We start from the raw sequence: 14,060 nt of genomic DNA on the forward strand, positions 1-14,060 counted from the left end.
TTGGGGCTGTCACCCACCGGGCTCCCTACCCAAGATTTCAGGCCCAAACTCACCACAGTGGGTGTAGTTCCTCCAGTTCAGCAGGGTGGTGCCGTTCAGCTGACAGGCTTGGACATACATTTCGAAGCTGGCACACAGCATGGCGGAGTCGGTGGTCTGGCAAAGGTCGAAGAGACAGTTCCTATGGAGACAGAAGGGGGAGTTTCAGGATCTCTGCTGTGACCCAGGGGAAGAGGCTGACCAGGGGGAGTTTCAGGATCTCTGCTGTGACCCAGGGGAAGAGGCTGACCAGGGGGAGTTTCAGGATCTCTGCTGTGACCCAGGCTGACCAGGGGAGTTTCAGGATCTCTGCTGTGACCCAGGGGAAGAGGCTGACCAGGGGGAGTTTCAGGATCTCTGCTGTGACCCAGGGGAAGAGGCTGACCAGGGGGAGTTTCAGGATCTCTGCTGTGACCCAGGGGAAGAGGCTGACCAGGGGGAGTTTCAGGATCTCTGCTGTGACCCAGGCTGACCAGGGGGAGTTTCAGGATCTCTGCTGTGACCCAGGGGAAGAGGCTGACCAGGGGGAGTTTCAGGATCTCTGCTGTGACCCAGGCTGACCAGGGGGAGTTTCAGGATCTCTGCTGTGACCCAGGGGAAGAGGCTGACCAGGGGGAGTTTCAGGGTCTCTGCTGTGACCCAGGGGAAGAGGCTGACCAGGGGGAGTTTCAGGATCTCTGCTGTGACCCAGGGGAAGAGGCTGACCAGGGGGAGTTTCAGGATCTCTGCTGTGACCCAGGCTGACCAGGGGGAGTTTCAGGATCTCTGCTGTGACCCAGGCTGACCAGGGGGAGTTTCAGGATCTCTGCTGTGACCCAGGCTGACCAGGGGGAGTTTCAGGATCTCTGCTGTGACCCAGGCTGACCAGGGGGAGTTTCAGGATCTCTGCTGTGACCCAGGGGAAGAGGCTGACCAGGGGGAGTTTCAGGATCTCTGCTGTGACCCAGGCTGACCAGGGGGAGTTTCAGGATCTCTGCTGTGACCCAGGGGAAGAGGCTGACCAGGGGGAGTTTCAGGGTCTCTGCTGTGACCCAGGGGAAGAGGCTGACCAGGGGGAGTTTCAGGATCTCTGCTGTGACCCAGGGGAAGAGGCTGACCAGGGGGAGTTTCAGGGTCTCTGCTGTGACCCAGGGGAAGAGGCTGACCAGGGGGAGTTTCAGGGTCTCTGCTGTGACCCAGGGGATGAGGCTGACCAGGGGGAGTTTCAGGGTCTCTGCTGTGACCCAGGGGAAGAGGCTGACCGGGGGGAGGCTGAGGGTAGAGAATTCAAACTTGGAAAATGCTGAATATCTGGAAACGAACCTTTGTACAAAATACAGTTGTAGAGTAATACAGGAGGGAAACAGGCCATTCAGCCCATCTCATCCAAGCTGACCAAGATTCACATCTGAACTAGACCTATTTGCCTATATCCCTCTAAACTAGTATTTCCCACCCTCTTTTATGCCATGGACCCCTATTATCAACCAGGGGGCCTCTGGACCCCAGGTTGGGAACTCCTACTCTGAACCTTTCCTATCCAAGTTCCTTTCAAAAATTGTTAATGTACCCTGCCCTTCCTCTGGCAGCCTGTTCCATATACTGACCACCCTTTGTGTAGAATAGTTACCCCTGAGGTTTTTATTAAATGCCTCTTGTCATACTTTGAACCCAGTCCCTGTACTTATTTATTTATTGAGAGACAGCACGGAATAATCCTCCCGGTCCTTTAGGACTTGCCACCAAGCCATCCCCGATTCAACCCCAGATGAATCACGGGACAATTTACAACGACCAATCAACCTACCAACTGGTACATTTGTGGACTGAAGGAAGCAACTGGAGCTCCTGCAGGAAACAGCGAGAATGTGCCAACTGCTTACAGGCAGCGGCAGGAATCGAACCTGGGTTACTGGTACTGTAATGCGTTGTGCTAACCACTACACTAATATGCTGCCCCTAACATTTGATTTTGCAACCCGAGGTAAAAGAGTGCGCAGATTCACCTTATCTATATCCTGTTGCAAACCATTGTTATTTTTTCCAATGATAGTTGTGATAAGATTTGTACTTGTTAAATTCGTGTGCTTTTCACAGTATGTGCGATTCATCCCCACTCACTGGCAGAAAGCGGTATAGCAGCTAAACTAACAATTTATCCCCTTCCTCAATTTTTATGAGCACATTACCCACGTGATATCATTGTTTTAATTGTGTAGCTTATTAACTAGTTTTTCCCTGTCTAAGGAATTTCCTTATCTTATCTATAAAAGTGATGGCTTCTCCATCTCGCTTCTTGTCACTGTATCCACGTACTCCTCAGTATTGTTTGGCAGCTCTTTATTCAGTTTGCTTAACAATTTGTATGTTTGTTTGTACTCTAAAATTAACTGAAATGTCGGAATTAAGTCTGCTCATCATTCCTGACTCCCGGAAGATTCCTCAGGATCAGAAAATGAAGAGAGAGCCAACATCCCTCACAATTTTACAGAGCATAGAACAGTACGACACAGTACAAGCACTTTTGCTTGTGATGTTGTGCGGACCTTTCAACACTCTCCAGCGTCAATCTAATAATTTCATCCCACATAGCCTCCATTTTCCCATCAACGATGTCAAGTCAACTTTATTTTCATTTAACTCTATACATGTATATAATGTATATAGAAATGAGATGTTTCTCTGAACCAGAGAGTAAAGCATATTAGTACACATAACACAATAACTTATGAAGGTAAGGATAAAACCTACACATAAATAACAAACTAAAGTGCATTAATATTAAATATTGTAAGGGACGGAACAGATTAACCAGTGACACTTCGAATGCGATGCGGCAGGGAGTTCAGAAGCCTAAATGCCCTAGGGAAGAGGCTGTTTCCCATCCTGACCGTTCTTGTCTTTATGCGTCAGAGTCTCCTGCCTGATGGTTGAAAGTCAAAGAGGATGCTGGATGGATGGGTGGGATCCTTGATAACACTAAAGGCCCTGCATGAGCAGCGTTCATAATGAATATCCCTCATGGATGGTAGGGAGACCCCTACTATCCTTTCGGCCTTGTTCACAGTCCTTTGTAGGGATGCTGAGCCTATCTAGGGGGTCTCTTAAATGCCACAAATGTATCTGCCTCTACCACCAGCCCTGGCACCACTTACCAACCACTCTCCATGTAAGGATTTGGCTTTCCGAAACGTTACGACTCACGCACTTCTGAATCAAGTGAGCTTTGCTTACTGGTAATACATGTCTGGTTGAATGAAAGGGTGGCAGTCTCGGAAGGGTCCTTGAGGGTCCAGGAGAGCCCCACAGCTGTCCGTGCTGTTGTGCTGGCTGTCCGTGCAGGCCTGGTATCCCGTCTCCGGCTCAGGGCCTGCGTCCTCTCCAGCAGCTCCGCGCCTGTTCCACACAAAGGAGAACCGTTCAGTAACCAGAGCAAAGACAGGCTCAGACTCACACTTCGGCCCCCATCCAGGCCAGTTCGTTAACGGCTACAAGCACACAGCAATCACAAGATTAACATAAATTACAATAAATAACAGAATTAATGCGCCAAATACAATGTTAATTCAGAATCGGAATCAGGCTTAATATCCCCTGCATATGTTGTGAAATTTGTTAACTTCACGGTGGCAATACATCGCAATACATAGTGATAGGAAAAACAAGAATTACAGTAGATATATATAGTTAAATTAACTAAGTAGCGCAAAAATAGAAATTAACAAAATAGTGAGGTAGTGTTCATGGGTTCAATGTCTATTTAGAAATCTGCTAGCAGAGAAGAAGAAGCTGTTCCTGAATCACTGAGTGTGTGCCTTCAGGCTCCTGTACCTCCTCCCTGATGGTAGCAATGAGAAGAGGGCAGGTCCTGGGTGATGGGGTCCTTCATGATGGACGCTGCCTTTCCGAAGCATTGCTCCTTGAAGATATATTTCAAAGTCTTGCAGTACTTTAATCATTTGGTTATTGGTAAGCACATTACAGCCGTGTTTTCTGTTCTAATTATATTCTTTATTGTTTGTTTTATGTATAATTAATCTTTTTCTGGTGAATTTTGTGGCTCTGACGCTCTGCCTGTGATGCTGCTGCAGATAGGGCTTTCATGGCACCTGTGTACATGTACCTGTGCAGATGACAATAACATCTACACCTGACTTGGGGATGCCACACCGTCTTCTCACAACCACCACGGAGGGTGCAGAAGCCTGAAGCCTCACACCACCAGGTTCAAGAACAGCTAATTCCCTTCAACTATTTGGTTCCTGAACCAACTTGCAAAACCCTAATCACCACCTCAGTGCAACAACACTGTGACCCCTTTGCACTACAATGAACATTGTTTTTTTTCATTCTAACTATGTTCTTGTATAATATATGGCTACTTTACACTCAGTTGCCACCTCATTAGATACACTTGTACACCTGCTTGTTAATGAAAATATCTAATCAGCCAATCACGTGGCAGCAACTCAATGCATAAAAGCATGCAGACATGGTCAAGAGGTTCAGTTGTTGTTTAGACCAACCATTAGAATGGGGAAGAAATGTGATCTAAGTGACTTTGACCGTGGAATGATTGTTGGTGTCAGATGAGGTGGCTAGAGTATCTCAGAGACTGCTTACTTCCTGGGACTCTAGGGCAGGGATGCCCAACTATTTTCATGCCATGGACTAATACCATTAAACAAGGGGTCTCTAAATGCGAGCACTCCCAGAGAGAGCCACCAACAACTGCGCACTGAGGATGAAATGTCCGCAAGCTAGTTTCCAAGCTCGGCAGACACCACGACATCAAACATTTTGGAGAGCCCCCTCTGCACATCTTCAACTGGGGGGGGGAATGCTTCAAGATCCATTGTTAAGGACCCTCGTTTGGGACGTGCCCTGATCTCATTACTACCATCAGCGAGGAAGTACGAGACCCATACATCTGCCATCAGACTTATTAATGAATTTATCTCTCTGGGTTTATCCGGACACAGGGTCATCTCCCACCTGCTATCACTCACCTGTTCCTATTCCCGTTGGAAGGTTGTGTCCACCTCGTCCTCCTATCATCATCATCATCGTCGTCATCGTCGTCATCATCGTCGTGGATCTTCACTTTCCAGCTGTTCCCGAACTCCTTCAGGCTGGATACCTGGTTTCCATTCGGCAGTGTGAAATCATTCTTGTATTTCCCGTCGTAATTGCCACACAGCCCTAGGACCTTCTTCTTGTAGAGGCTGGGGATAATGATATCTGCGGGAAGGTAACGTAGAGTGATATGGTCAGAGTGAATTAGCTGCTGCCCGTTCATTCCTCCATGGGATGGCCCACCTCTACTTTGGGCTGTTGTACCTCTGTCTGGTTCACATTGTGGTGGTACTCCAAGAATAACACACACAGAGTGCTGGAGGAACTCAGAAGGTCAGGCAGCATCTATGGAAACAAATGAACAGTTGACGTTTCGGGCTGAACCCTTTTTCAGGACAGGAAAGGAGGGGGAAGATGCCAGGATGAGACGGTCTGAGTGGTGGGACAAGCTGTAAGGTGAAAGGAGAAGCCAGGTGTGGGTGTAGGAGGGAGAGGGGATGAAATAAGAATCTGGGAGGTGATAGGTGGGAAAGGCTGGAGAAGAAGAAATCCAACAGGAGAGGAGGGTGGATCACTGGAGAAAGGGAAAGAGAAGTTAATAGGCAGGGGAGGAGAAGCCAGAGTGGGGGTAGAAGAAGAGGGAAGGGGAGGGGGAAAATTACCGAAAGGAGAAATCGATGTTCATGCCATCAGGTTGGAGGCTACCCAGACGGAATAGGAGGTATTTTCCTCCACCCTGAGAGTGGCCTCATCATGGCAGAAGAGGAGGCCTTGGGTCAATAGCTCTTTAGGTTCAGATTTAGATATCAAAACGTACAGTGAAATGAGTTGTTAGTGTTACACACCCAGGGATGTGCTGGGGACTACCACACTTTCTGGTGCTGACATACCGTGCCCACAATGATCAGCCAGACAACATGCAAGTAACAACAGGAAAGCACGCCCCTCTCTCGCCCTCATACCCACTCGCACACACAGACAAGATGGCTGCTTTCAGACCTCCACTCTGAGATCTGTATCCCCAACTTTCAGCCCCCAGCCTGGGCATGCAACCATCTGGCCTCTGATCTCTGAATGAGGTGGCCCAGGGTAACATTTCACTGTTAGCGTAGGGGAAGGATATGCAGTTGTTCCAGAAAGGATCTGTCCCTGTCCTCCCTCCAGTTCCCTGGACCTCTCTCTCCATCAGGGGAAACTTCTTCACTCAGACAGTGGTGAGAGTGTGGAATGAGCTGTCAGCGCAAGTGATGGATGTGATTTCAATTTCAATGCACGAAAGAAGTTTGGATCGGTACGTGGAGGGAGGGCTATGGTCCCATCACAGGGACTAGGCAGCTTAAATATTTCGGCATGGACTGGGTGGGTCAAAGGGCGTTTCTGTGCTGTAGTTCTCTACGATGATACACGCTGTTGTGATGGGGATTCGCAAAGGTCACTCACCTGCATTCTCTTTTCCATCGAAGTTGACAGAGAGGCCGAAATCCGTCTCCAGGTACAGGGTCTTGGACTTCTGGTAGATGTGGAAACCTTCAGCTGACTTGTATGGGGGTGTCAGCTCCTCGTCGTCCAGCTGTGTCAAGGGGAGAACAGCTTTTCAAACAGAGATGTAACTCAGTCGGAGACAGCAGGCCAAATGAACGAGCAATATATTGGCATTGGTTCAATTTGTCTCGTGTACCGGGGTACAGTGAGAAGCTTGTCCTGAACAGACCACGGCGTTACCCAGTGCACTGAGGTGGGACAAGGCAAACAAAAACGATGCAGAATAAAGTGTAACAGCTACAGAGAGAGGGCAGAGCAGATGAACATTAAAGTGCCAGATCGTAACAAGGAACAGTACTGTGCAAAAGACTTGGGCACCGTGTTGGGGGGGGGGGGTGTTGTTGTGGGGCAGGTGGTTGAAAAGGAATGCCAAGGCCGGGGGGGGGGGGGGGTATTGCGGGTGCAGACAGGCCCAGCCCTGAGGCTCCAGGCAAGGTCATTTGATTCCAAACAATTACTGATCATTACAGAATGTCTCTCTGGTGCTGCCTGCTCACTCCCCTCTCCCTGCCCCTTTTCCCAACCATGATTCCCCTCTCCCTGCCCCCTTCCCACTCTCAGTGCACAACAGAGACCCAGATCAGAATCAGGTTTATCATCACTCATGAATGTCATGAAATTTGTTTCTTTTTGCAACAGCAGGACAGTGCAATATGTAAAATTACTACTGTGCAAAAGTATTAGGCATCCCTAGTTATAGATATGTGCCTAAGATTTTTGCACAGTATTATAAATTGTGAGGTCAAGAGTCCATCTTATCATTCAAGAAATAAAGTGGACAGACTCTGCCCTGAACGTCATGTTGAAGATGGTTAGGTTACCATCAGACATTGAAACAAGGTTATGCCATTTTGCCCATTGAGTCTGCTCTGCTATTTGATCAGGGCCGATTTATTTTCCCACTCAACCCTATTCTCCTGCCTTCTCCCCGTAACCATTACTGCCAGGGAATACCCACAAAATGAATTATTGCTCTCAAGCCCAATTAACCCATGGTCCTCATGCACGTACTTGCTTCCAATAGAGGCATAGAAAAGTACAGCGCAGAAACAAGCCCTTCAGCTCATCTTGTCTATGCTGAGCTGTTTAAACTCCCATGGACCTGCACCGGGACCACAGCCCTCCATGCCCCTCCCATCCATGTACCTATCCAAACTTCTCCTAAACATTGAAACCGAGCTTGCATGCACCAGTTGCGCTGGCAGCTCGTTCCACACTCTCACCTCCCTCTGAGTGAAGTATTTTCCCCTCATGTTCCCCTTAAACTTTTCACCTGTCACCCTAACCCAATGACCTCTAGTTGTAGCCCAACCCAACCTCAGTGGAAAAAGCCTGCTTGCATTTACCCTATTTATACCCCCATGATTTTGTATACCCCTGTCAAATCTTCCCTCAGTCTTATAAAATCCTAACCTATTCAATCTTTCCATATGCCTCAGCTCTTCCAGACCCTACAACACCCTTGTAAATTTTCTCTGTATTCTCTCAACCTTATTTACATCTTTCCTGCGGGTTTCCCCCGGATTCTGGTTTCATTAGGAGTTTGAGGACTCAAGCAAACGTTGACAGACATGGCACGGAGAGCATCCGATCTGGTTGCCTCACTGCCTAGGAGGACAGCGTCACTGCGCAGGATTGAGAGAAGCTGCAGAAAGTTGCAAACACAGGCTCCATGATACCAGCTTCTCCAGCATCAAGGACATCTTCAAAAGTTAATGGCTCAGGAAGACGGCGTCCATCATTAAGGACCCCACCACCCAGGACATGCCCTCTTCTCATTGCTACTGTTGGCTAGAGGGAAATCAGTGAATGCGAATGAATCAAGGACAGATGGGCCAATCTCCTGTGTTCTTGCCATGAGGGAGGAGATGGAGGCTGCCATCTTATGAAGAAAACTGGGTTCTCCATTTTGTGAGGTGGCTTGATCGGTAGACACAATGATGCCTCAGGTAACTTGCTGAGCTTCCAAATTAGAAGTTATTTGTGAGGTGTTCTTTGGTTGGATATAACGTGCAGGTCTGTGAATGTTGGTCTGTGTCTGGTTTGCGTGGTTCAAAGTGATTGAGAACAAAGAGCCATAAATGGTCACTTGCTGGGAAGGGGGCAATAAATGGATGCTGGCCTGGAGCAGAGCCAATGAAAAGGCATTAAAGGTCAAACACATGACCTACAGCCGATGTGAGATTTGAATTGGTTAGAAAGGGATATAAAAATAGAAGGTTCAACTGTGCTGGTAGCGGTAACTTCGTAGGAGAACAACTATCGCGGATATGAGGTGCCCCACAGACATGTGGAGGTTCGAAATGGGACCACGAGGAACGTGTGGCCAGCAGCAAACACTTCTTTTTAACTGCTAATATCTGTTCTGTTCTCTGACTTTTCATTAAAGGTCAGGAAAACTTAGTTGTTGCGCGCACAGGTATTGATTGTGTAGGTTCACATGCTCTTCCATCGAGACAATAAAGGTACTTTGTCAGTGATTATAAATCTCTCTGATCACTATTACAGGGAGAATCTGGTAACATAACCATCAGGGAGGAGGTACAGGAGCCTAAAGTCACATACTGAATGATTCAGGAACAGCTTCTCCCCCTACCATCCGATTTCTGAATGGACATTGAAGCCATAAACATTACCTCTCTATTCTTTGCTCTTTTTGCAGTACTTTTTGATATATATTTCTTACTGTATGGCATATTTTGACATTTTTTTTCACTGTACTTCTGCCACAAAACCACAGACTTCATGTCATATGTCAGTGATAATAAGCTTGACTTTGATTGATTCTGGTTTTGTTCCGCCTCCTAAAGGGTAAATGGCCCTTGTAAATTCTCTTTAGTGCAGATAGGTGGCAGGAAAATCCGGAGAGAGCTGATTGACACGTGAGAGAGAACAGAGAAACAGGAGAGCACAGATGCAGGAACATCAGTGGGTTCAAGCAGCATGTGAGGGGAGGGGGGTGGGAAATGGACAGTCAATGTTTTGGGTAGAGTGTCTTCATCTGATGTGAAGACATGGAAATACAGCACCGACGGGGATGCAGGCATAGATTTGATGGGCTGAATGGCCTCCTCCTACATTGTAGCACCCACCAGCAGTAGTTTCTTCTTGTGGAATTCTATCAGGTGGCCGTAGACCTCGATGTGAACCTCAGACAGGTAGGACACCTTTTTGTTTCCGTGCCGCACTCTGTTTCTGCCCGTGATGGTGAAAGGCTGCAGGGGCTCAGAGTCGACGTTGGTTTTGACTAGAACGTAGGTGTGCTTCCCTTGGAAGTGGTGGGCCAGTCCATCGAAGGTCAGGTAGTGAGGATCACCTGAGATGAGGCAAGTTTCGAACGCTGGTGGAGAGAAACAAGCAGCATTCAGAGTCAAGTTTGTCATCTCTTATGTAGATGTGAAACTTGTTGCTTTGTGGCAACAGTACAATGCAAGGCATAAAAATTACTGAAAGTTAGAGAAAAATTGTGTAATACAGGATTATCAAGCCGGTGTTCATGGAGCACAGAGCAGGCCATTCGATCCACAATGTACCAGCTAAAAAGCAAATCAGAAACACCCAAACACGAATCCCTCCTACCTACACAATGTCCATATCCCTCCATCTTCCTCACATCCATGTGCCTGTCCAAACGTCTCTTAAAAGCCTCTAATGTATTTGCCTCTACCACCAAACCAGGCAGAGCATTCCAGGCATCCACCACTCTGAGTAAAAAACTCACCCTTCACATCCCCCTTTGAACTTACCCTCTCTCACCTCCAATGCAAGGTGGTATTAGTCATTTCTACCCTGAGAAACAGATATTCCTTGTCCACTCTATCAATGCCTCTCATAATCTTATAAACCTCTGTCAGATCTCCCCTCAGCCTTCGGGACTCCAGAGAAAACAATCCAAGTTTATCCAGCCTCTCATGACAGCACATGCCCTGTAAACCAGGCAGCATCCTGTTAAACCTCTTCTGCACCCTCTCCAAAGCCTCAACATCCCTCCTACAGCGGGGTGACCAGAACTGTACTCAATACTGCAGATGCAGCCTAACCAGAGTTTTATAAAGTCGCAACATAACTTCCTGACTTTTGAGCTCAATGGCTCGACTAATAAAAGCAAGCATTCCATAAACCTTCCAGACCACCTTATCAACCTGTGTAGCCACTTTCAAGGAGCTTTAGAAAGCAAACCTCAAGCGATAAAGAACTGCTTCAGGCCATCTCCAGGGTAAGGCATATACCTCTGCTGTTGGTGGACGAGGGATGGGGCACCTAGGATACACGGTCTGAGATGTTGGGAATTATCATCATTATCGTTATCTTTCTCATCCCAGAGTATCCTTGCTCAGATTGTTTGTTCAATATGTGCTGTGTCATATAACATGGACGATCACCGTCTTTCCATGACCATGGTTGTTCTTGGCAAATTTTTCTACAGAGGTGGTTTACCATTGCCTTCTTCTGGGCAACATCTTTACAAGACGGGTGACCCCAGCCATTATCAATACCCATCAGAGATTGTCTGCCTGGCGTCGGTGGTCACATAACCAGGACTTGTGATCTGCACCGGCTGCTCGTACAACCATCCACCACCTGCTCCCGTGGCTTCACGTGACCCTGATCGGGAGGGGCGCTAAGCAGGTGCTACACCTCGCCCAAGGGTGACCTGCAGGCTAGCGGAGGGAAGGAGTGTCTTACACCTCCTTTGGTAGAGACGAATCTCCAACCCTGCCACCCAATATTGAGAATAGGTTACGGATTATGAGAGGCAGGTACTGTATACTGTGGACTGTGAGGATTGCATTGGCGCGTGGCCAAGTGGTTAAGGCGTTGGTCTAGTGATCTGAAGGTCACTGGTTCGAGCCTCAGCTGAGGCTGTGTGTTGTGTCCTTGAGCAAGGCACTTAACTACACATTGCTCTGCAACGGCACCGGTGCCAGGCTGTATCGGCCCTTGCCTTCGACAACATTGGTGGCGTGGATGGTGGGGGACTTGCACTGTGGGCAACTGCCGGGCAATTTCCATACAACCCTGCCCAGGCCTGCACCCTGGAAAATTTCCAAGGTGCAAATGCACGGTCTCTCGAGATTAACGGATGCCTATTATGAGAGGCAGATACTGTATACCCTGTCCTGTGAGGAGCTTCTCCCCTTAGAGGAAGCACAGTAGAAAATTGATGTATAGATTCAGACAGGGATCTTGGGGCCCAAGTCCATTAGTCACTGAAAGTAGATATACCAGAAGAGAAGGTGTTTTTTTGTTGTTGTGGGGCTTGGGGAGGATACTAATTTTACATGTCTTCAATTTGGGTGCTTTCTCAATTATCTTTTTTTGTACCATATTATTATTGTATGTTTATTTTTGCACTGTATCAATGTTCTTCATTTTGATCTGTTTTTTTTATCTGTAGCGATGTAGAAAATGTATAAAAAAACTAATAAAAAAAAGAAGAGAAGGTGTTTGTCATGCTCATCTACATTGATCGGAACATTGAGCTTAAGACTCAGAAAGCCTTATACCAGCTATATAAATCTTTGGTCAGTCTGTGTAGTTCTAGTCACCCCATTACAAGAAGGACTGGAGAGGGAGCAGCAGAGGATTACCAGGTGGTTGCAGTGTTTACAGTTTCCCGTGTGTGCTCACCAGGATGCCATCTGCATTAGAGGGTGCGTGCTGAAACCAGAGGCTGATTTAACATGGGTTTGTTTTCTCCGGAGCATCGGACGCTGAGGGGAGATCTGAGCTTATGGCGGCATTGATAGGGTAGGTAGAATCTATTTACAAGGTAGGAATGTCATGCACTAGAAGGGGAGAGGGGGTAGTTTAGGGGAGATATGTGGGACAAGTTTTTTTTAGTGAGTGGTGGTGTCTGAAACGGGTTGCCAGGGGTGGTGGAGGAAGCAGATGTGATTCTGGGGTTTAAGAGACTACTTGAATATGCAGGGAATAGAGGGTTGTGGATCTTATGCAGGCAGAAGAGATTTAGTTTAATTTGACATTGTGTTCAGCACAGACATCGTGGGCCGAAAGGCCTTCTCCTGCGCTGTACCATTCTATCTTCCATGTTCAATGGTCCCTTCAGAATATCATAGCCCGGGGATGCAGTGGGAATGAATTCCCACTGCCTATTAAGTGCTCCCAATGCCATGTAGAGGTGGACTGAGAAATCACCAGTCCATTTCTATCTTACAGGAGGTACACTCGCGATTCTAGGAGCAGCGAGGTGGTAGCAGCTGCCCCAGAGCCTGGTGGGGGTGTTCTTTCAGGCTGCTTTATCTTCTGCCTGATGGAAAAATACTCTGAAAGTTCTGCATTCTGTTTCCCTTTTCCACTAGCTTAGGATATTTACACTGGGAGGTTTTGTCCGCATGGCACACAAAATGAAACATTTTCGCTGCACTTCAATACAGGGAACGATTTTAAACCAATGCCAAAACCAGCAGTAATTCCAAGGCCAGGTGCAATTCCAGTTCCAATTCCAATAGCAATTGAACTTCCAATACCAATACCAAGTGCAACTGCGATTCCAATGTCGATTAAAGTTAAGATTCTAGTTCTGATTCCAATTCCAATACATTGCATTTCCAGTATCAACGCAATTGCAATTGAAATTCCTATTTCAATTCTAATACCAGTTCAAATTCCAAAACTAATATAATTTCAGATTTAAATTCCAATACCAGTTGAAGTTCTCATTCTAAAACCTACTGAAATTCCAATACCAATATCAAGTGAAACCCTCATACCAATCCAGTATAAAAGCAATCACTTCATGCCATTCTTCATCTCTACACGGCAAACCCCTCAAACACGTTAACACATCAACACACCCGCAACCAGGGTGTGACTGTTCTCTGGAGCAGCGTGCAGTGCATTCTCTTCACTGGGACCGGGCAGAATGGGTCCCGGTCCTTTGCTGAGGGGTCAGTGCAGAGAGGGTGGTCAGTGCTGAGGGGGTGGGGGGAGAGAGGGTGGTCAGTGTTGAGGGGGTGGGGGGAGAGAGGGTGGTCAGTGTTGAGGGGGTGGGGGGAGAGACAGAGTGCGTTACTCACAGACGGGCCTGCAGCCGTATTGTCCGTTCTTCTTCAGGGCGCACACCGAGTTCTCGTTGCATTTGTGGGCCTTGCAGCTCAGTTGTCCCTTATTGCAGATGCACTTCGTGTCACAGCGCTTGTTCAGCCACTTGTCTCCGGACTGGAAGAGAGCAGCAGAGTAAACATACAGCACGCTGGCTATTTGGCCCACCTTATCTGTGCTGACCCCAATGTCCAATTAAAGTGACTCTCTTCTCCTGGTGCACGATCTACATCACTGCGTTCCCTGCATATTCAACTGCCTGTCAGCTGCCTCTTAAATGGCACTATTTTACCTGCCTTCTCCATCACTATGTCAGGATCCCCTTTGCAAGTTCCAACCACTCTGTGTGTAAAAACTCA

The sequence above is a fragment of the Hypanus sabinus genome, chromosome 7 (genome assembly GCF_030144855.1).
Source record: "Hypanus sabinus isolate sHypSab1 chromosome 7, sHypSab1.hap1, whole genome shotgun sequence".
In the NCBI taxonomy this organism is placed as follows: Eukaryota; Metazoa; Chordata; class Chondrichthyes; order Myliobatiformes; family Dasyatidae; genus Hypanus; species Hypanus sabinus.